The following is a 23498-nucleotide window of genomic DNA, read 5'->3' on the forward strand; positions in this document are numbered from 1 at the left end:
AAAACACTTTAGATCATATAATTATGTATAAGTAATCTTTAATTAAACAGCATTCGCCTGGCTAAAACACCAATTAATAATTTTTCATCTTTTAATATATTTAATCTTATGCAAAGTTGTTTGATGATAGTCTTTGATAGAATTTTGTTCTGTCCAAAAAGTTAGTCAGAAATCAGTCACACAAAACACATGTAGTTTATTAGGGCGGAAAACATACAATGACACATTACAGACAAAACCAACATGATAAGACAAAGACAATTCCGGAATACTACATTCCTCCCCCTTTAAGTTAATTTCATAATGATTTTGACTAGATCATCAACTGTAAATAAAACATATTAAAACTACTTACATATATATCAGTATATGCAATATCTTCAAAATTATAGTTATTATATCGTTAACTTTAACAGTTCAAAAGGTGGGTACACACAACATAAAGGCACAAATCTGTCCCTTCCATTTCAACAGTTTATTTATGGAGTTACGTAGTCGTCCAGATAGGCTGGTTTTTTAACAGAACGAGATGATCTGCGTGGACTGGTTACGCTTGGAGCTCTGGACGATGTTGAAGTACATGTAGTGGATAATGGTAAAGTCGTATCTGTCACGGACTCGCAGTCGGATGCTTCGGATGTAGGACTCTCTTCTATGGTTACTGGGGTATGAGTATAGTCGCTTCCATCAGGATTGTCCAGTTCCATAGATGGTTTAAAATGTCGCTGCTTGATATGATCGACATGTCTGCGTGCGATTCCTCCGTCTGGTAGTGCGACTCTGTATGATACTGGTCCTGTCTTTTGTGTTATTTCCCCACATTTCCACTGTCCACTTGGAAAACTTTTCACAATAACGGCATCTCCTTCCATAAAGGTTCGTCCTTTTGCATGTGCATAATGGTAGTGCTTGAATTTCTTCTGTCGATTTTATACTCGTTCTCGAATTTCAGGTTTGACGAAGTCTAGCTTTGTTCGTAATTTCCTATTCATGAGGAGTTCTGCTGGAGTTACACCAGTCGTAGTATGTGGAGTTGTTCGGTAGTTTAACAAAAACCTTTGCAACTTGGTCATCAATGATCCAGGGCCTTTATCCATCTTCTTCATCCCTTCCTTAAAAATTCGAACAGCCCGCTCAGCCAACCCATTGGATGCGGGGTGGTATGGTGAGGTCTTCACATGTACATGTAGAACACCATTCTCCGATGTAAAACAGGAAAATTCATGACTTGTAAAACAGGTCCCATTGTCCGTAACAAGTACATCAGGGATTCCATGTGTTGCAAATGCCTGTCTGAATTTTTCGATGGCCACTTCAGATGTAGAAGTAGATGACTTATAGACCTCAATCCACTTGCTATAAGTGTCAATTAGGATCAAAAACATGGATCCCATAAAAGGTCCTGCATAATCTGCATGTACTCTAGACCAGGGGCGATCTGGCCATTCCCAGGGATGCAAGGGCGCCACTGCCGGCATGGCGCTTTGTGCCTGGCAATCTTCACATCCTCGTACTTTGGTCTCAATAGCTTCATCAATTCCTGGCCACCACAAGTAGCTCCTTGCCAGGTTTTTCATCCTGACTATTCCAGGATGTCCTTCATGCAACAAATCCAATAATTTTTCTCTTCCTGGTTCTGGGATCACCACACGACTTCCCCATAGAATACACCCTTCATGAGCACTTAGTTCGTTTCGCCTGCTAAAATAAGGACGAAGTTCCTCATCCTTATTTTTTTCTTTCCATCCATTCTTTATACAAAAGGTTACTTGACGCAGGAGGGGGTCCAACTGTGTCCATTCTTCAATTTCTTCAGCATGTACTGGTGTACTGTTTAAGTGTTCAATGAGTAAAATAGTCTCCCCCGGTACAGGTACATCCACACTCTCCTTGAGTGGAAGACGACTCAAACAATCTGCATTACCATTCTTCTTACCCTCCTTGTACAATATTTCATACTCGTATCCGGCCAGGATCAGAGCCCATCTCTGAATTCGAGCGGCAGCCATGGTTGGAATGGCTCGGTCAGGTTTAAACAGGCCCAATAATGGTTTGTGGTCAGTATAGATAACAAAATGATGACCATACAGGTACTGATGAAGTTTTTTCACTCCGAATATAATTGCAAGTCCCTCCTTTTCCAACTGAGAGTAGTTCTTTTCTGCTGGTGCCAGGGTTCGTGACACATAAGCTATTGGCTTCTCTCCTTCTTCTGTCATGTGTGACAACACAACACCCAACCCAGTTGGCGAGGCATCACAGGACATGACAAGCTTCTTGGCTGAATCAAATTGAACTAGTATAGATGAAAATCTCAAAAGGTTTTTTGACTCCTGCATTGCGTTTGACTGTTTAGGACCCCAAGACCATGCAACATCTTTTCCTAAGAGTTCATGTAATGGTGCTAATACAGTTGACAGATTTGGTAAGTAGCAACCATAGTAGTTAAGCATTCCAAGAAAAGCCTGTAATTCTTTAACGTTATTTGGTTCAGGTAAGTTCTTGATCGCTTGCACCTTGTCTTCAGTTGGCTGTCTTCCATGCTTATTTATGCGATGTCCAAGGTATGTAACTTCATCTGCCAAGAAAACACACTTCTCTCTTTTCAGTCGAACTCCCGCTGCTTCCAACTTCTTTAACACTTCCGCAAGATTTTGTAAATGTTCACCACGGGTTTTTCCAGTCACAAGTATATCATCTAATCGAACAATAACACTGGATATGCCCTGGAGCAAGTTTTCAATAGTTCTCTGAAATATGCCAGGAGCAGAAAGGTAGACGATTATACTGAAAAAGCCCCTTATGTGTGTTGATAGTGGTGTATTTCTTGGATTCCTCATCTAACTCTAACTGCTGATAGGCTTGACTCAGGTCGAGTTTGGAAAAATGTTCGCCACCCCCTAATATTGCAAATAGATCCTCCGTTTTTGGAATAGGATAGTTGTCCAGCTTCGAAACTCTATTCACTGTGACTTTATAATCACCGCAAATACGTACGGTCTTGTCGCTCTTTACTATTGGTACGATAGGCGTTGCCCACTCTGAAAACTCTACAGGTGTAACAGTTCCTTCACGAACTAATCTGTCCAACTCATGTTCAATTTTCTCTTTCAAGGCAAAAGGTGGTGAACGACTTTTAAAGTATCTCGGTTTTTCCTGAGAGTCAACATATATTTTTGCTTTCACTCCTTGGACTGTCCCCAATTCTTTCTTGAACATAACTTCATATTTTTTCAGAATCTGTTCCACATCAGACTGTACTTCTGTTTTAATCTGAAATACTTCATCCCAGCACAGTTTAATGACATCAAGCCAATCACGGCCAAGTAAACACGGTGTCTTCCCTTTTACCACTTCTGCTTTCAGATCATACTGTCTATCTTTGTAATTCACAATCAACTGTACTGTTCCTAGGATGGGAATAAGTTCCCCAGTGTAAGTACGCAATTTTGTGCATGAAGGTTCTAAGTTCAACCGAGAGTCAGATTTACATAAAGTCTTGTATACTTCTTCACTAATCACGGTCTTACTTGCTCCCGTATCCAACTCCATAGACTGATCTACTCCATTCAATGCTAAAAACACACGATATGGTGGATGCTTGCCCGGCTCCATCATATGATACAAGGTATACTCAGTGGGGTCTTCTTCTTCATCAGGTGTATCACATACATTGTGCACATTTTCTCTTCTGAACTGATCCCTTGGTTTGTTACTCCAAAAATTGCCTCTCGAGTTTCCTCTTCCTTTTCCCCGATTAGCGACTTGGTCGGCCTTCTTTTTCCTACACTCTGCGGCAAAGTGTCCAAACAAGTGACAATAATAACACTTTATGCTACTTTTGTCTTTTTGTGGTTTTTCACCATCACTCACTTTGTTTACCGTTTCAGCATGTGGAGTTCCACTCTGTAGATCAAGTACTCCCTTCGCTGCAGTTTCCATTGATATTGCAGTTTCATATGCTTTCTTTAAAGTCAAATCCTTCTCCGCTAGCAGGCGTCTCTGTATCTTATCGTCCATGATCCCGCAAACGAGACGGTCCCTAATCATCACTTCAATAGCCGCACCAAAATTGCAATGTTCCGTTAAATGACGTAATTCGGCCACAAACGAGGCCACAGACTCTCCTGGTCTGCGAAAACGATTATGGAATTTGAATCGTTGGACTATTTCCGAGGGTTTGGGTGCATAATGATCTTGCACTAATTTTACAAGTTCATCAAAAGTTTTCGTACCTGGTTTATTTGGTGCTAATAGGTCACTCATCAGCTTATATATTTTACTGCCACACACACTGAGCAAAATAGACCGCCTCTTTTTTTTTATCCGCCTCTTCGGTGTCACCGATTCCATTTGCTATGAAATAATGTCCCAGACGCTCACAGTAATGTTCCCATGTCTCTTTGCCCTCCTCGAAAGAATCTATTTTCCCGAAAACTGCTGTCATCTTGACACTTTAATCCTCGTCGCCACTGTTCTGTCCAAAAAGTTAGTCAGAAATCAGTCACACAAAACACATGTAGTTTATTAGGGCGGAAAACATACAATGACACATAACAGACAAAACCAACATGATAAGACAAAGACAATTCCGGAATACTACAAATTTCAAAATAATATTGATTATTAATCGTTTATTCATAAATAACAGTTGCTGCTGTTTCGTTTGTCAGCCATATTATGTGTATGATTTAGAGTCTTTCTTGCATGGCCTTTTTGACAAACACATTTCATTTATTAAAATAACGGAAACGTGAAGACTACTCTGATAATTTTATTTTGACTTTCTCAGACAACTTTCAATATTTTTTTCTATCTTCATTCTGGGAAGCAATGACCATGGCACAATATTTGTAAAGTCTCGGATCATCTTTCAACGAAATCCTTGCATCTCTAGCCCAGAAGCATATGCCTAAAGATGTATTCATATTGTTAATCATAGTTTGTCATAATGCAAAATTTCCACTTTCATCTGTATATTTGCATTTTTGTGTACAATATGTAAAATGAAATGAAACAAATTCAAACCTGTTCGGGGATCATTCCAGTCAACAGAAACTCCAGATGTAATCAATCCGAACAGTAAAAGACAAGAGAGCTATGAAAAAACAAATGTAGATGAGATGATGAGATGTGAATATCTTATTAACTATATGTGTTATGTTTAAATTTGTAAACCAAAACAATATACATTCCAAAAAATAAGTTCAAGGTTCCTTGACATCCAATGGCCTATTTATCACCGCACGGCACGTCACTTCAATTTCAACCGATTGTGAAACTTGTTTTTGGTCACTACAGTTAGGTTTCTAACTCTGTAGCGCATTTGATATAGCTCTGTCTACTGACCCGAAGGTCCCAAGTTCGAATAAAGGAGGATGTTTATTTGTATATATGAACAGCAATTCATTTTAAAATTGGATTTCTCCCAAAGTTGAACAACTTTTAACTGTTATTTTTAAGTCGAATATATAGGGTAAGTCGTTTTAATTCCACAGTGTTAAAATTACACGATTTCTAAATAGGTACCAATCGCGATGATTTTAATTTCACGCTGCTAGAAAATTAATTGATCTGAATATAAGCTTTAAAACATTTTTCGAATCTAATGGTAGTATTCTCGATGGGTTTAACTGTGCAGGAAAATGATGAATTGCGAATATAGAGATATTAAAACCATCGAGATTATTTGCCAGTCTACAGTGCTTGAATTCAGTATATATGAGAATATGAACATTTGGATTTATACGCGAAAATTTACTAGACAGTGCGGATGGCCCTTATTGTTGAAAGTAATTTTGCAGTTAAAAATACATGCTCTCCATAAAAAGAACAACCAATTATAAAATATACAAATAAATATCCCTGGGTCCCTGAAAACCTATCTTAAGACGATATTTCAATGTAACTTGATATGTTATCATTTATTGAAAACAATACGAACATATGAATCTAACCCTTATTAAAGTCCTTAACGCCTAAAAAACGATTGAAAGTTAATGTTTTTTTCGAATGAATTCGTTTAAACTTCTATCGCGCCGTTAAAGAAACAAAATTTGCGGGACATTGCGCCCATGTTAAACATAAGCTCTCTAACAATTTCGTGATTAATTAAAAAGGCATATTTAAAAAAGCATTCTTTGAGTTCAATTTTGCACCATTTACCTCTACTTAACCTTTTCAAATTTAATTGTAAACTAAAATTGTAACTAACATGTAGGGGATACCTACTATGTACTTGTCTTATCAGAACAATTAATAATATATACCAAGTTGAGTTAATAATACAAACAATGTCATACATAGATTCATCTCTTTTAAAATACAACATTATGAAAATTGTAGTCTTACCATGACGTTGAAGTTGGCCATTTCAAAAGTAACTGATGATACTCTAGCAACAAGAAGGAGCAAGTGGTTTGCGATGTTTGTATGAATGAAAACGCCCTCTATTTATATAATAATAACATCCTACGCATTATATCTAATGCCACATCGTGATTACAAAAAGAAAAATGCATGTTTGTGTCATACACGGCCTGCGTCGTAATTTAAGACAGGAACAATAAAAAAAACTAAGCATGCTTAAACACAGCTTGTAATGCACAGAAAAAAAGGCATGTGTCTCAATTTCATTCTCAAAAAACCTTCGAATTTTTGGATGCACATATTTTGACTTAAGTTCAGTTTTAATGTAAGCAGTTATAAAAAAAATAGATATTGGATATAAGAAATTCCGAAGGGTTTAATCAGCTTGGAATGAAATAATTACCTTACTAGTATTTATAGGCAACGTTAGTTTGAATGATCCTAAATGATTTTAATAAATACTTTCTACACTCAGATATTTTGTGTTTGTTATAATACAGCATTATTGTAAATAATAGCATTTATGTAAATTGTGATATGTTATTTTTATGCCAGTACCAAAAATAAAAGTCTAGTCATGATATAATTGTAATTCTAATATTTGAGTATTTTTGAGTATTTAGCTGATCTTCTTTAATTGTCTACATTAACCAATCAGAGTGCGGCGTTTAGTCGCGCGATGTTTTGACTACGTCATTTTAACTGTCAGCTGTCAACAAGTTTGTAAATACTTGCAAGAACGTATGACGAATCTTTCAGAAAGCTTAGGGAGTCTTTGGCTGTAGATTGGCAAAAACCTATTGAAGAATTAAGAGGTAAATGTATTGCCATGTCCAACAAACAAAATTTTGGACAGCCCTTTCGTGGTAAACAACCGGGCAAAGTCCGCTTCTGCTTTGCCTACAATCAGGGTGGAAAATGTAAACTCTTCCCATGCCCATACTCCCATTCCTGTCAATTGTGCAATGGTAACCACCCAAAGCACAAATGTTCATCCTCTACCCAGCGAACACGGGAGGCTAGAAATTACAACTCCAGTAAATTGGGACAAACTAAATAAAGAATTAGATGGGTATGATCAAGATCTAAGATCTTACTTAGTGAATGGGTTTAAGAATGGTTTCTCCATAGGTTGTGTTTCTACGCCCAATGCCCCCTTTCCAAAAAATCATAGTTCTGCTTTGAAACATAGTAATGTTATTCAGGATCACATAAGCAAAGGTTTATCTTTGAAAAGAATTGCTGGACCCTATGCAACTCCACCTTATTCTCAATTTGTCTCATCTCCTCTAGGCGTAGTTCCTAAGTCGGAACCAGGAAAATTTAGAGTTATTCATGATCTTTCTTACCCAAAAGAAAATTCAGTCAACAGTTATATACCAAAAGAATACTCTACAGTTCAATATGATACAATTGACTTGATCATACAACTAGTTCAAAAGTATGGAAAAAACTGCCTTATGGCCAAAACAGACATAGAGGATGCATTTAGAATCATTCCAGTGAACCCTGCTGACTATCATTTGTTAGGATTTTCATGGGACAATGAATTCTATTTTGATAAATGCTTACCAATGGGCGCGAGTAGTTCATGTCAGGTCTTTGAACGTTTGAGTGTTGCATTACAGTGGGTAATGCAGACAAAATACAAAGCTGGTGATATGTCACACATATTAGATGACTTTTTCTTTATTGGGCCAGCTGATTTACCAAACTGCAAAAATGATTTAACACATTTTCTGTATCTTTGCAAAACTATTGGGGTACCTATCAAAATGTCTAAAACTCAAACGCCTACAAAATCAATTATTATCTATGGCATTGAAATTGACTCCACAAAAATGGAAGCACGTCTTCCTCTTGGAAAAGTTGAAAAGATTAGAGCACATCTTTTGAACATGCAGAGTAGGGAACAAACCAATCTACGTGATCTTCAGTCTTTAATTGGTCTTCTTAATTTTGCTTGTTCGGTTGTTGTTCCGGGTCGTGCTTTCCTTCGTCGTTTAATAGATTTGACCTGTGGGGTGCAAAACCATGATGATTTGATAGACCTTACAGATGAAACAAAATCAGATATTGAAACATGGGTTTCATTTTTGGCCTCGTTTAATGGTAAATCTGTGTTTTTGTCTCAAAAATGGTTTTCATCAGATCATATCACACTCTATACAGATGCCTCAGGTTCTTTAGGCTTTGCAGCTATTTTTGGTTCAAACTGGTTTGTTTCACATTGGCGAGAAAATATGGAAAATTATCAAATTGCTATTAAAGAGCTCTTTCCAATTGTCTTGGCCATTGAGATTTGGGGTGAGGAGATGAAAAACAAAAAGGTTCTCTTCATGTCTGACAATTTAGCTGTTGTACAGGTTATCAATAAACAGACTTCCAAAGAAGTAACTCTTATGAAATTAGTACGCCGCCTAGTGTTAGCAACCCTAAAATGGAATATTCATTTTCGAGCAAAACATATACCTGGCAAATACAATATTGCAGCTGACAAATTGTCTCGTTTCCAGTTTCAGGCAGCCTTTCAATACATGCCTCAATTGGAACCCAACCCAACACTCATTCCAGAACCCCTGTTGGAACTTTAACTTTGCAAGCTCAGCAGCTTTTAGGTGCGGCATTATGTGACAACACAAAAAATGCCTACAAAAGAACATGGAATCTCTTTATTCAACACTTTCCAAATATAACTTCCATTCCTCTTTCACCTGCAATATTATGCAATTTTATTGCCTGTCTGTTTTCTCTTGGCTATTCCCCAAATAGTATATCTTCTCATGTTTCAGCCATAAGCTATGTACACAAAATTCTTAGCCTTCAAGATCCATCTGAAACATTTTTAGTTAGGAAAATCATACAGGGATGCCATCATTCTGCACCTAGTAAAGATTCCAGGTTACCGATTACAGGTCCCATTTTGTCAAACATGTTAAAATCAATGGATCTTTCTGTTAAAAATTTGTACACTAGGATTCTTCTGAAATCCATTTTTTTGTTAGCTTTCAATGCTTTCTTGCGTTTAGGTGAGATTGTGGTAAAATCCAAAACTGATCAGTGTAAAGTAATTCAAAGAAATGATGCTACTTTTGAAATGCTTCAAACAACACCTGTGGCTGTTGAAATTGTGTTAAAAAATTTCAAAACAAATAAAACACATGACATTTTTCAAATCCATCTTAAAGCATCAAATAATAAGGAAATGTGCCCCGTTCATTATATAATTACTTGCATACATTTGGCCACAAGTCAGGTCCATTGTTTCAATTTATGGGAGGTGAACCAGTAACTTATGCATTTGTAGTGAAAAATCTTACTAATATTATTGATTTTGTTGGTTTGAACCCTGCTTTATACAAAGGTCACAGCTTTAGGATAGGGGCAGCCACTCATGCAGCACATTTGGGTTATTCTGAAAACTGCATTCAAAAAATGGGAAGATGGAAATCTGATGCTATTCGTAGATACATACGTTTGTCAAGCTTTACATTTTAAATACATATAGCAAATGCTATGTATGTATATTTTTCTGGAAGGTTTTCACAGTTCAGAAGTTAACTGCTGTGTTAAATAATTGTATCTGATATGCATTGTTTGTGTTGTTAATTCAATGTATAGATTAGTTGTATGTCAAAATTCAATTCTCATCACAATTCCCTATCATTTGTCTTACATTGGACATTAGTCAAAGTGTGATTCATGTATAACATTTATCTATACTATGTGCATGATGTGGTTACACATAACATAACACAGGTCAGAAGTAAACTGATGTGTTTATGCCTGCTGTATAGTTTTTTAACCATTGTTTCTGTTGTTTGATTTTGTCATTTTAGTAACATGTGCCTACTGGTTCATCTGAAAATGTTTGATTACATGTCTATCTGTATTTTAAAACATGTTTGATAGTATAAAAACTTTTAACATGTATATTATACTGTCATATTAACACAGGGCAGAAGTCAACTGATGTGTTAATGCTTGCAAGGTTAAAAATAAGATGTCCATAGTGGTATGCAAATTTTTAACTGGTTTGGTTATACATGTATAGATAATCTGTGCCTTCATGATAGGTTAATATTTAAATTTCCATATAAGGCAGAGGTTAGTCATTGCCATATGTGTTGTATGTACTGCCATCTTTCATATTGTTGACTACCATGATCTTGCTAGTCCACCTTGTGTGGGGTCTTTTTGTGCAAACCTGCTGTTTGCTTTTGGTGGCTGTTTTTGTTCAACAATATGTTTGTTGTATGTATATTTGGTACATGTTGATATTGTATACATCTTTGTTTAATATGGGGGAGGTCATTTGCTCACCTTTTATAACTTACATTCAATGTCTGGTAATTGATATTATGACTGTTTGAAGACCTCCCCTTATTGCCTAATTTTTCTTATTAGCAAAAATAAATGGCAGTATATACACACAACCATGTTTTATGTTTTTCAATCAATCCTAGCCAGATCAACAATATTACATAATACAGCATTATTGTAAATAATAGCATTTATGTAAATTGTGATATGTTATTTTTATGCCAGTACCAAAAATAAAAGTCTAGTCATGATATAATTGTAATTCTAATATTTGAGTATTTTTGAGTATTTAGCTGATCTTCTTTAATTGTCTACATTAACCAATCAGAGTGCGGCGTTTAGTCGCGCGATGTTTTGACTACGTCATTTTAACTGTCAGCTGTCAACAAGTTTGTAAATACCGCAATCAACCCACCCTCCTTCCCCTTCATCACCTTTATAGTTGGGGATTTTTTTTGCACTGTATTACACATGTATGTTGTTGTTGATATGTACAATGCTGTTTTTGTTCAACAATATGTTTGTTGTATGTATATTTGGTACATGTTGATATTGTATACATCTTTGTTTAATATGGGGGAGGTCATTTGCTCACCTTTTATAACTTACATTCAATGTCTGGTAATTGATATTATGACTGTTTGAAGACCTCCCCTTATTGCCTAATTTTTCTTATTAGCAAAAATAAATGGCAGTATATACACACAACCATGTTTTATGTTTTTCAATCAATCCTAGCCAGATCAACAATATTACATAAAGACTCTTTTAAAAAAGCAAAGGTTTCATGCTCCGTCAGCTGGGAATCTTATGGGTTTTTTTTATCAAATGATGAAACAAGTGAATTATGATATACAACAATATAGTTTGAAAGTCAGCGGTGAAAGGAAAACTTTTTAACAATTGTTTACTAAGTCAGCCACTATGTTACCAACAATTGATATGCTTAAGGTGGAATGCTACAGCAAAATGTTATTTTATTTATCGTTTAAAGATCATTTTTGACACATGATTTCGTTGTTCAAAGAAAGAATTATGACTTATTTAATTCATGCAATTTTTGGGGTATTTTTTGGTATTTTTTAAAATAAAAAAAATAGTGGAAACCCGGTTTTGACTGTAGGTAACACAATGTAGAGGTTAAAATGTAATGCGAGTAAATGTATAATATTGATATCTAATTACATGTAATTACATGTAATCGTGTCCAGGATTGATAACTATACGGGTCTATTGCAGCGCACGGAACCCATGTCTGACCCCAAGTCAGGATCCAGCAGCAACTCCTGAACATCGATGAGAAAAATGAGAAAAACTAAAGATATAGTTAGCTTTATCAACATGCTTCATCTAGCGTAATGAACAAGCTTATTTGTTAACTGCAGAGGGTTTTATACTGCAGGAAAACGTCTACAGTTCTATACCTGGATAAATGATAGTAATTTTGATATCATATTTATTCGAGAAACACAATGAACTGAAAATAACATTGTTTATGTAATATTGTTATCTGGCTAGGATTGATAGAAAAACATAAAACATGGTTGTGTGTATATACTGCCATTTATTTTTGCTAATAAGTAAATTTAGGCAATAAGGGGAGGTCTTCAAACAGTCATAATATCAATTACCAGACATTGAATGTAAGTTATTAAAGGTGAGCAAATGACCTCCCCCATATTAAACAAAGATGTATACAATATCAACATGTACCAAATACTGTGGTTTCATTAATTTTCGTGGGTATCAATTTTCGTTGATTTTCTGAAAACCATAGTTTCAAGGATACGTAATTTCGTGGCCAATGATCCTCTCAATACAAAATGTTAGTTGAAATTGAACTTCAATGAACATTTAATTTCGTGGATCAACTTAACAACGAAATCCACGAAAATTAGTATTCAACGAATATTGATGAAACCACAGTATACATACAACAAACATATTGTTGAACAAAAACAGCATTGCACATATCAACAGCATGCCCCCTCTCCCCCGGCATATTGTATCCTGCTGTCGTTTCAATAAATAAGTGGAACTGTTGTTACTTCAATTGCATAGGCGTCGGAACCGGGGGTGGGGTGGGGGGGGGGGGCTAGCCCCAGTTTGTTTTTTTTTGCAAAGTTAGACCTAACCATTAGGAATATAGCATCATGGAAGGTTCAGACCCCCCCCCCCCCCTCCCGCAATGATCTCCAATGATAGATGACAGTGAAGTCGTACCCAAACCGAGTCGTACCTAAACCGACTTTATCAAATGATTCGTCATACTAAAAACTCTGCGTTTATATTCCAGAGAGATTCCGAAAATAAGCTTCCGAAAGATCATCATCATAATAATACTGTGTCTACATCACAACGAAATGCATAATCTACCGCACGGAATGCTGACAGGACCGGACATAATATTTAATGTTCATCATCATCATAATAACAGAAATACTACATATAATAATGAATATACTGTATGTAATGTGAGAAGTGCATAATATAATGTTGTGTTCACCGCATATAATGTTAGAACGACCGCATATAATGTTAGAAGCACCTCATATAATGTTGGAAGCACCTCATATAATGATAGATTTACATAATATAGTGAAATATGTAAACAGATAGCCATGCTAGTATTATATAAATAGTGCCTGTTTGGGAGGGTAACAGTTGAAATTGACACCCCGAGAAAACCATTGTCAACCGACGCGAAGCGGAGGTTGATAATGGTTTTCGAGGGGTGTCAATTTCAACTGTTATCCTCCCAAACAGGCACTATTTATTTTGTTATACTGAATGTCTTTTTTAAAATATTTAAGAAAATTTTACTGCTTTTATATAGGAATAACGTGAATTCTACAGCGAACCGTACGCGCATAACTTTCGCGCATGTAACATTTTTTAATGTTACCCGTTGCCAAGTGCGTTGCTAACGCTGAGGGTAATAGTAAATATTATTAACTGCGTCTTAACCAATCAGATTTCAGTATTTAACATGAAAGTATAACAATACATAATGGTCACTATGTTTTGTTTTTTTTTGCAAAGTTAGACCTAAGCATTAGGAATATAGCATCATGGAAGGTTCAGACCCCCCCCCCTCCCGCAATGATCTCCAATGATAGATGACAGTGAAGTCGTACCCAAACCGAGTCGTACCTAAACCGACTTTATCAAATGATTCGTCATACTAAAAACTCTGCGTTTATATTCCAGAGAGATTCCGAAAATAAGCTTCCGAAAGATCATCATCATAATAATACTGTGTCTACATCACAACGAAATGCAAAATCTACCGCACGGAATGCTGACAGGACCGGACATAATATTTAATGTTCATCATCATCATAATAACAGAAATACTACATATAATAATGAATATACTGTATGTAATGTGAGAAGTGCATAATATAATGTTGTGTTCACCGCATATAATGTTAGAACGACCGCATATAATGTTAGAAGCACCTCATATAATGTTGGAAGCACCTCATATAATGATAGATTTACATAATATAGTGAAATATGTAAACAGATAGCCATGCTAGTATTATATAAATAGTGCCTGTTTGGGAGGGTAACAGTTGAAATTGACACCCCGAGAAAACCATTGTCAACCGACGCGAAGCGGAGGTTGATAATGGTTTTCGAGGGGTGTCAATTTCAACTGTTATCCTCCCAAACAGGCACTATTTATTTTGTTATACTGAATTTCTTTTTTAAAATATTTAAGAAAATTTTACTGCTTTTATATAGGAATAACGTGAATTCTACAGCGAACCGTACGCGCATAACTTTCGCGCATGTAACATTTTTTAATGTTACCCGTTGCCAAGTGCGTTGCTAACGCTGAGGGTAATAGTAAATATTATTAACTGCGTCTTAACCAATCAGATTTCAGTATTTAACATGAAAGTATAACAATACATAATGGTCACTATGATATTTATGTGTACCTAGATGCTGCGCACTAAATGGTGTTAATGATAATTGACAGAATGAACTCTGTGACTCTTGTAGCAATGCGTAGTATTCCTAAATGATGTTATGAAACCAGGTGCATAATACGGGCATAATAATATCCAAATTGAGAGTTTAACAACATGTGACATATTTGGCGATTCTGTGTCTGCAACGATAGCTCTAGTACTCTATATTGAGTCATGTATTGTGTATTCTATATATTAACCTTTGTAACCTTTTATGCCGTGTATGAATGAACGTATTGTGAGTAAGTGATGCCTCATACTAGGTGGGGGACTCCGAGACCCAGGACTCGGAGACTCACATCCTGCATCCAGACTCTTTGATTGGCAGTTTTGACGGTTTTGTTACTTTATTTAGAAATAAACTATTAATCTTAATTTTGAACAATAAATGTTCACTCATGATCGTCGTAAATGGGCCGAACTAGTCAGAACTGTCCATCATAAGTAAAATGTTATATATACCCATGTAAAATGATGTTGAAGAGATTAAGATATATTCCGCTTATTGAGATAGATAGATTCCGCTTATAGAGATTATGAGACTCCTGATTTGGGCTGCTTTAGATTGTTGTAATCTTAACTATACGATCACGCTTAATAAAACCGCTTGAGAAAGAAATACTGGACTTGTCATCACTAAGTTTGAGCTGACCCTCAATTGGATCCGTAAAACGGAAGGCTTACAATTAACTACATCATATAATGAAAGAAGTACTATATATAATGGAAAATGCACACGAAAAAATGTAAAAAAGACCTCATATAATGAATATACTACCAAATATAATTAGGAGAACACTGCGCATAATGTTAAATCCCCATATAAGACAGTCCCGGCGTTCCATATGTACACATTAACTTAATCGGCTATGTTATGTGACAATAACATTTTTTATCAATGTTTTTGCAGGATAGTTAACAAATAACAGCCTATTTGTTGTTTTTTGCACTGATTATTTGAGATAATTTGCCGCAATCTTTTATGCATTCCCCACACCACTCACAGTTCCTTTATTTGGTGTTCTGTGTGTATGGCAACAAACTGGTAAATGACCACTCGCCCCTTGTAGCTTCACCCTGATTACATTTTATCTGGCTAAGTGTAATGAAGTAGTATATTAAGTACACACATCTTTGCAGTGCTTATTTACATCTTTAGAGAGTTACTTACATACAAAGTAAACATTTGTAAGATTTATATGTAATTATTGTCAATTTTGGTGCAAAGGGGGGGGGGGGGGTAGGAAATTACAGGGAAACTTAACTTGGCTGTGATACATATGCCTGCCTATAATTTCTATTCTTTCTTGTTGATATATCAATGAATGAATTATAACAAAATACAACAATTCATTTTGAAAAATTCATGCACAATCAAATTTTTAAAAAAGCTTTACTGTTCTCTGCACAATAAATCGGCAATGTGAACAAATTGGCACCCTATCATCTCTACCTTTAATTTAAGAGAGTATGTATCCTTCTATATTGAAAACAATGCCAAAAGTAAGACTCATAATAAGTTGTTTACTGAAGAAAAGGAAAAAAAAATTGTATTAATTAATAATTCCGTATGATGTGATAATATCTCAATGATTATTTTATAATCATAGTACTAGTGTATGCCTGTATACATACTTAAAATCGATAAGTAATGCTTATATTTATTGGTGAAACCGGACTGATTATTTATATTTAGAAAGGAAGGGTCAGGGGGTCTGGACCCCCTCCTCGGGAAAATTGGAGCTTATTAAATTTACATAGTAAAATTATTTAGAATTGGCCAAAATGGCCCCCCCCCTACAGAACAAATTAGCTCCGCTTATTAAGTTCTCTACCATAACCGCATTTTTACACAAAAGGGGTGAATAAACTCGGGGTTTAAACTATTATTGGTGGTGAAATACCCCAGGGTTCAAACGCATCAGGTGGAAATGCACCAGGGCAAACAAAATCACTTAGATCTGCGAAGCACACTGCATTATTACTAGTCTACTTAAATATTCTGTGTAAAAATAAATACAAATAATTATTTAGTTAGCTAGGGAGAAGTGAACATAAGAGCATGTACGAATGACCTTTATTTAGAATAGTTTGATGTCGCTAGGATACATATTTTCAGATCCTTTATTTGATTGGTTAATTTAGATATTGAATCTCGAATTTCAAATCTTGAATCTCGTGTTTCGAATCTCGTATTTTGAATCTCGAATCTCGAATGATCCTTCTCGGCTTTCGTAAAAGACGCATAAGCTTCCAAACACCAAATTCAAAAATGGCCGCCTCCACTCGCTTCATTCTTATCTGGGTCACCTGTTACTAAGGATGTTGTACTAACGCACGGTTAAAATGCTAGTTACGTTAAAAAAAAGTAAAAAAAAAAATAATACAGAAAATTCATGACAACCAGATTTCGAATGTCAATAAAAAGGTTCTGCTTTGCAGAGGAAACTTAATCTTGTAAAATCATTCGAAATCTTATTAAAATTTTGAACTTTTATAATAAAAAGATAGATATCAAACTTAATGCACATATGTTCTTTAATGCCATTGTGAGCATATAAGAATTTAAATATTCATAGTCTTAACAAATTTCCAATGCCTAGTGAAACTTACATCTATAAATTCACATTTATTGAAATCTGACAAAAGAGACATGGGAGAAACTGTTTGTTCAGCATACTTAATATTTACTCAGTCGCAACTAATCAATGGCGTACATGTACAAGCCTTTGACATAATATGACTAATATGAAACCTAATGTTGTTTTTCTCATTTGAACGCTTTTTGTTGTCTTTATTATAAAAAAACACTTTAGATCATATAATTATGTATAAGTAATCTTTAATTAAACAGCATTCGCCTGGCTAAAACACCAATTAATAATTTTTCATCTTTTAATATATTTAATCTTATGCAAAGTTGTTTGATGATAGTCTTTGATAGAATTTCAAAATAATATTGATTATTAATCGTTTATTCATAAATAACAGTTGCTGCTGTTTCGTTTGTCAGCCATATTATGTGTATGATTTAGAGTCTTTGTTGCATGGCCTTTTTGACAAACACATTCCATTTATTAAAATAACGGAAACGTGAAGACTACTCTGATAATTTTATTTTGACTTTCTCAGACAACTTTCAATATTTTTTTCTATCTTCATTCTGGGAAGCAATGACCATGGCACAATATTTGTAAAGTCTCGGATCATCTTTCAACGAAATCCTTGCATCTCTAGCCCAGAAGCATATGCCTAAAGATGTATTCATATTGTTAATCATAGTTTGTCATAATGCAAAATTTCCACTTTCATCTGTATATTTGCATTTTTATGTACAATATGTAAAATGAAATGAAACAAATTCAAACCTGTTCGGGGATCATTCCAGTCAACAGAAACTCCAGATGTAATCAATCCGAACAGTAAAAGACAAGAGAGCTATGAAAAAACAAATGTAGATGAGATGATGAGATGTGAATATCTTATTAACTATATGTGTTATGTTTAAATTTGTAAACCAAAACAATATACATTCCAAAAAATAAGTTCAAGGTTCCTTGACATCCAATGGCCTATTTATCACCGCACGGCACGTCATATCAATTTCAACCGATTGTGAAACTTGTGTTTGGTCACTACAGTTAGGTTTCTAACTCTGTAGCGCATTTGATATAGCTCTGTCTACTGACCCGAAGGTCCCAAGTTCGAATAAAGGAGGATGTTTATTTGTATATATGAACAGCAATCCATTTTTAAATTTGATTTTCTCCCAAAGTTTAACAACTTTTAACTGTTATTTTTAAGTCGAATATATATAGGGTAAGTCATTTTAATTCCACAGTGTTAAAATTACACGATTTCTAAATAGGTACCAATCGCGATGATTTTAATTTCACGCTGCTAGAAAATTAATTGATCTGAATATAAGCTTTAAAACATTTTTCGAATCTAATGGTAGTATTCTCGATGGGTTTAACTGTGCAGGAAAATGATGAATTGCGAATATAGAGATATTAAAACCATCGAGATTATTTGCCAGTCTACAGTGCTTGAATTCTGTATATATGAGAATATGAACATTTGGATTTATACGCGAAAATTTACTAGACAGTGCGGATGGCCCTTATTGTTGAAAGTAATTTTGCAGTTAAAAATACATGCTCTCCATAAAAAGAACAACCAATTATAAAATATACAAATAAATATCCCTGGGTCCCTGAAAACCTATCTTAAGACGATATTTCAATGTAACTTGATATGTTATCATTTCTTGAAAACAATACGAACATATGAATCTAACCCTTATTAAAGTCCTTAACGCCTAGTAAAACGTGTATGGGATAACAACTGTATAGTTGTTTTATCAGAACAATTAATTATATAAATCACGTTGACTTAATGATATAAACAATGTCATACATAGATTCATCTCTTTTAAAATATTACATTTATGAAGATTTTAGTCTTACCATGACTTTAAAGTTGGCCATTTCAAAAGTAACTGATGATACTCTAGCAACAAGAAGGAGCAAGTGGTTTGCGATGTTTGTATGAATGAAAACATCCTCTATTTATATAATAACATTATCCTACGCATTATATGTAATGCCACATCGTGATTACGAAAAAAAATGCATGTTTGTGTTATACACGGCCTGCGTCGTAATTTAAGACAGGAACAAAAAAAAAACGAAGCATGCTTAAACACAGCTTGTAATGCAAAGAAAAAAAGGCATGTGTCTCAATTTCATTCTCAAAAAACCTTCGAATTTTTGGATGCACATATTTTGACTTAAGTTCAGTTCTAATGTAAGCAGTTATAAAAAAAATAGATATTGGATATAAGAAATTCCGAAGGGTTTAATCAGCTTGGAATGAAATAATTACCTTACTAGTATTTATAGGCAACGTTAGTTTGAATGATCCTAAATGATTTTAATAAATACTTTCTACACTCAGATATTTTGTGTTTGTTATAAAGACTCTTTTAAAAATGCAAAGGTTTCATGCTCCGTCAGCTGGGAATCTTATGGGTTTTTTTTTTATCAAATGATGAAACAAGTGAATTATGATATACAACAATATAGTTTGAAAGTCAGCGGTGGAAGGAAAACTTTTTAACAATTGTTTACTAAGTCAACCACTATGTTACCAACGATTAATATGCTTAAGGTGGAATTCTGCAGCAAAATGTTATTTTATTTATCGTTTAAAGATCATTTTTGACACATGATTTTGTTGTTCAAAGAAGGAGATATGACTTATTTAATTCATGCAATTTTTGGGGTATTTTTGGTATTTTTAAAAATAAAAAATAGGGAAAAACCGGTTTTGACTGCAGGTAACACATTGTAGAGATTAAAATGTAATGCGAATGAATGTATAATATTGATATCTAATTACATGTTATCGTGTCCAGGATTGACAACTATACGGGTCTGTTGCAGCGCACGGAACCCATGTCTGACCCCAAGTCAGGATCCATCAGCAACTCCTGAACATCGATGAGGAATATGAGAAAAACTAAAGCTATAGTTAGCTTTATCAACATGTTTCATCTAGCGTAATGAACAAGCTTATTTGTTAACTGCAGATGGTTTAATACTGCAGGAAAACGTCTACAGTTCTATACCTGGATAAATGATAGTAATTTTGATATCATATTTATTCGAGAAACACAATGAACTGAAAATAATATTGTAAATTACGATGCATGATGGTTGGGTATATCTGTAACCTTCTTTACAAATTCCCCTTTTAGCAGGGGCGTTTCAATTTGATTTTGTAAAATTTTTCATTTAAAATTAGAAACACTTAAAAACACAAAAAACTATTGTAGAGGGCATATTGTGAATGTAGAGTTTTACAAAAAAATTACAACTGTAAATATAAATGCACCGTGTAAACATTAGATGCGATTTAAAAAAAAAAGAAATCTCAAGAATGGATAAAAAATACCCTCAAAATTTTGAAAATATTTTGATATGCAGAGACTTGTATTGTCTATCAGATGACTTTTCATGTGTCTATTGGTGTGTGTGTGTGTTCCACACACACACACACACACACACACACACACACACACACACACACACACACACACACACACACACGCACGCGCGCGCGCACGCGCACGCGCACGCACACACACACACATATCATGTATTTCTCGCTCTATATAATAATTTCATACTTATTATATACTAAAAACAAACATTTTGTGATATGTTTCAGAGACCATATAATAAATCTACATGTCATTATTACATTATTTTGTTTTACATTATTACATGTCATTACTAAATTTTTTTGCAGATATACTTTTAGTATTATGTAAGATGTTTTAAGGGCAAACTGTTTTAGGAGGATAGTTAGGATCTTATCCCTGGCAACTGTCTTTTTCTGTAAATGTTAAGAATTCACACTACTTTATATGTATTGGTTCTGAGAAAAAAAAATGAAAACAAGTTTTAAGAAGATAAAATTAGTCACGAATGATCATTCGGGTATGCACCAAGACCATTCTTCCTCTTTTTTACAAAATGATTTTCCTTCATTCACACCTTTTTTTATTAGTATATAACATTGAAACAACATTTTTTCTTATTATTCAGAAGATATTATAATAATTAGGAATCATTTATATATCACTTTAACGTTAAAAACTGGATAGTCTCTCTTTAGGCTATTCCGCGATTTGTTGACATAAGCCTGGTTTAAAATGTCCTGGTCTGAATTGTACATGTTATAAATGAAGGCATCGTGCTTAATATTTACCGTTTCATTTGAAATTTTTAACACTTTAAAATGAGTATGCCTTTGGTGATCTACATACCTTATTTATATTTCAGGTTGCCTGTAGAAAAATATAGAAAAGTTTCAGTTGAAATGACTAAAATTAGGTGAATATTACATTACATCTTTATCAGAGCTTTATTGGGGTTGTTATCAAACGTAATTTTTATATAGATAGATTTTTCTCTGGCTCGATCGTTTTAAGGACGCCGAATAAAAGAGTTAACGACGGCGGACCCCATTTGTTTCTACAATTATAAAAGTGATTTTCATCAAAGTTTTGTATAAGTTAGAGTTACTAAAGATAAATCCAAAGCAATAAAAAAAACCATAAAAATTGAATTAGATTTTTTATTACGGACTACTTCAGAAATTGTTTGCATTACTTCTCTGTTGAACATAGTGGGAAAAACATTCTTATGAGAGAAAAAATAACATTTTAGAAATTATGCAAAAGATTTCCTATCCAAATTGAAATATAATACTTGAATGATGATTTTGATTTTGTATCATGTAAAAATGATCATGTCATCGACTTTGTTTTTACGGGGGCACATGCTAAATTAAGTGCCGTTTGTCGTAATTTTTCGCCACATTTTCATTAAAAGTACTGCCCAAATTCTAAGAAAAGGGCTATGCATATCATTTCAAAGTTGTTCTGTGAGACGAAAATACCATTAAATTGTGCTAAACATGTTTTTTGATAAAATTTGTCAAACGATAAGCGATTTTTCCTTTGGTTTAGTGCTTGTGACGTTATATTGAGACTTTTATGTTCAAAACAAGCTCTTCTATTCAGTGTGTGATATATCTGCGCAAAGTGAATTAGGCCCGTCGTCCATAAGTTTTAAGTTATTTTTTTTCGTTTTATTTTTCCTCATATAGATTGTCATTAAGCGCACTTAATATTCAACGCACGTTTAGTCAGAGAACATAATTATCTACAAGAAAAAGGCAATGGAATAGATATTTTTAAGATTTGTAATAAATTAACAGATAATGCAAATTAAACTAAAAATAAAACACATTCATAAATAATGAAATAATGGCAGACGTTTTTAAGGATATACAAATGGCTACATATAAAAGCCCAAAGAACTTATAACGGACATACTACATGTACTGAGAGCAAAATTAGGGGATATATTGCCCAATTTTGCCTATTCAATAAATTAAGAGACACTATTATATCTTTCTCCTCGAGTGCAATTATTTGCATATGAATTGCGTCGGGTTTGAAACTCAAAGAGCCAAATGATAAGCAAATATGTTTTCACGGGCAACAATCCAAAATATCTGGCCCTTGATGACAGGAAAGCCGTGGAGTGTTATTTCAACCAGTGACTTCGGCATAACACTCCAGGGTTTTCCTGTCACCTCGAGGCAAATATTCTGATATGTCGCTCTCGAAACCACGTACTATATGTAAAATGTTTCTTGGCCGCTTATTGATCGATCACACATCAGTAACAAACTTGTGTATGATGTAGAAGCTGGTTACTTTTATTTTTTGTAGTTCAAGTGGGCGTTCGTTTTTTCTGTTTTTTTTTTAATTCTAAGTGTTCTGATAAAAAAGAAACAAACAAAAAACAAAAACACAACATCAAAACACACAAACAAATTAGTTGTCCATATCCTTGGCAATTTCTAATGCGTTATTTAATTAATTAAAATCAATGACACAGTCAATCCCAGAAATAAAAATAATATTTTTTCTAGTGCTCCTATTTGACGTCTAAAAATTAAAAAACAAAACAATCTTTCATTAAAAAATTAACATTTTTTGAGTATTTTGTTTAAGAGCATCCAAAAGTATAAATAAAATTACGGACCGAATCTTAGCATGAAAGGTTTTTATTGAAATGAAGTAAACCGCTCTCAGGTTAATAAGTATGTACACTCATACCTGACGTGGTCATTCGGTCATCTTATATCCCCTATCGATGTAATTATTCTTAAGGTCGTGGGAAGTAATATCTTCAAACTAAGTAACCAGGGATCAACTCAATGTTTTCAATATACTGACGA

General features: G+C 34.4%; 2 long non-coding RNA genes and 1 pseudogene across 2 annotated transcripts; all 3 read right to left on the reverse strand.

Moving 5' to 3' along the window:
* Positions 1 to 479: 479 nt before the first annotated feature.
* Positions 480 to 4597, reverse strand: LOC128161007 (uncharacterized protein K02A2.6-like; annotated as a pseudogene).
* Positions 4598 to 4676: 79 nt separating this feature from the next.
* LOC128158286 (uncharacterized) lies at positions 4677 to 6447 on the reverse strand. Its single transcript, XR_008239950.1, has 3 exons — positions 6352 to 6447; positions 5029 to 5098; positions 4677 to 4912 (listed from the first exon to the last, which is right to left on the reverse strand). It is a non-coding gene; the product is annotated as an uncharacterized LOC128158286 (long non-coding RNA).
* An 11115-nt stretch (positions 6448 to 17562) lies between these two features.
* Positions 17563 to 19230, reverse strand: LOC128158217 (uncharacterized). The gene is made up of 3 exons (XR_008239935.1): positions 19145 to 19230; positions 18044 to 18113; positions 17563 to 17927 (listed from the first exon to the last, which is right to left on the reverse strand). It is a non-coding gene; the product is annotated as an uncharacterized LOC128158217 (long non-coding RNA).
* Positions 19231 to 23498: the final 4268 nt, after the last annotated feature.

Source organism: Crassostrea angulata, chromosome 8 (assembly GCF_025612915.1).
Source record: "Crassostrea angulata isolate pt1a10 chromosome 8, ASM2561291v2, whole genome shotgun sequence".
NCBI classification, from domain to species: Eukaryota; Metazoa; Mollusca; class Bivalvia; order Ostreida; family Ostreidae; genus Magallana; species Magallana angulata.